Source organism: Frankliniella occidentalis, unplaced genomic scaffold (assembly GCF_000697945.3).
Source record: "Frankliniella occidentalis isolate FOCC.00 unplaced genomic scaffold, Focc_3.1 Scaffold54, whole genome shotgun sequence".
NCBI classification, from domain to species: Eukaryota; Metazoa; Arthropoda; class Insecta; order Thysanoptera; family Thripidae; genus Frankliniella; species Frankliniella occidentalis.
The window spans coordinates 685,491-687,108 of NW_026267184.1; the positions used below are offsets into that span (position 1 = coordinate 685,491).

General features: G+C 53.7%; 1 protein-coding gene across 3 annotated transcripts in view; it reads left to right on the plus strand.

Annotated features, from left to right (window-relative positions):
• Positions 1-1,618, plus strand: part of LOC113205797 (uncharacterized) — a 59,821-nt gene that overhangs the window by 27,706 nt on the left and 30,497 nt on the right. The window lies entirely within an intron of this gene.

Genomic DNA, 1,618 nt, shown 5'->3' on the forward strand with positions numbered 1-1,618 from the left:
ACCAACGCCGAGCAATTAAAATATCTCTAGGAGGCTGATCGACTAATGAACTGGATGCAGCTCAGGTCTCGGGCCCTTCAGTGATTAATAACTGTCTGCTCCACTCTGTAGTGGTGTGGTGTGTTTTGTGATGATAAACGACTTTCAAAACGATCCTCGAAATTATATCGGAACATTGGCGAAACGGTATCAAACCGTGACTGCAACAATATCGAAACGATCTTGAAACGATGTGGTAACGATGTCGTGGACTGCAGTCAGCATGTACATGTTCGACGTCGTTTTGCCGGCTTCGGCCCTCACGCACCCTCTTATATCGGCCTATCCCCAGCGCCCCAACCGGGGTGGAGCGAGGCCTTTCTTCGAGGTGTTCGCAGCCACGCCGAGGGGCAAAGGCCCCCAACGTCCTTGTTGACAGGGGCTCTGGAAAAAGGAGTGAAAGAGGCGAGTGAAGGAGGGGGTTAGAAGGGGGGGGGGGAGTAGAGGGCAAAGATGAAGATTTCTGCGGGGCATTGCTCGGCCTGTGGGGAAATATCCCGGGCAGTACGAGGTAATAGTCCCGGGCCAGGGCGGCGTGTTGCGAGCCCGCGCGGCGTGGCGTGGCGTGGCGTGGCGGGCGCACCTCTGTAGAATGCCCGAGGATTAGAGCGGAGGCCGGCGCACTATACGGAGGGGGGGTGGAAGGTCGGGTGCAGCTCCATCATAAGGGAGGGAAAAGAGGATGGACGAGCGAATCCGATGACTCGTTAGAGACAATGGCTGGGCCTTCTTGGTCCTCCTCCTCCAAGAAGGGCTCAGTTACGCAAGTCCTTTGAATGCCCTGCCCCGCGGGGAGGACGACGACGACGACGACGACGCCGTGTACCTTGCAGGTCCCCTTTCCCTTTTCACCCTGGCAGGGAGAGAGAGCCGACGGGGTGCGGTAGATGGTTCCCACAAGTCTGGAAAACCTGGAAAGTCTTGGAAAGTCCTGAAAAAAAAATGGTCCTGGAAAGTCTTGGAATGTTCTGGAAATTGGTTGGACTGTCCTGGAAAAATCGAATTTCTAGAATTACGTGTTACGTTTATTTTTAATTTGATATCAAGGTATGAATTTTCAAATTCTCATAGGACAATGGAGGAATTCTCATATGTTTGTGATGATCCCACCTGAAGTATGGCAGGAACTTTAAAAGTATTTTTCACAGCTTTATCGTCAAGTCTCACTAGTCTCTGATATTTCATCGTAAATTGTCATGGAAATTTTAAAAATTTAGTCTAGAAAGTCCTGGAAATGTCCTGGAAAGCGCCAGAAGCCAAAATGTGGGAACCATGGGTGGGCCTGGCCTTTGCAAACACCCTCCGCACTCATCAGCGAGTTGACGCACTATATACCTGCAGAGAACGGGAGAGGGCTTTCGCGGCCGCGATCGGCCAGCTTGCCGTCGTGTCGGCCCCTACACGCGTCATAAATGCCTGCTGCGTGTCTGCGGTGTGTGCGTGTCTCTGGTGTCAGCGTGTCTGTGTGTGTCTGTGAGTGAGTGACGGGGGCCAGGGCGGAATGGCGCTCGCGGTCGTTACGAAACGATGAGGACGATCAGACAGAGACATGCTGCCCGGGGCGGGCCGGGGCGGGGCG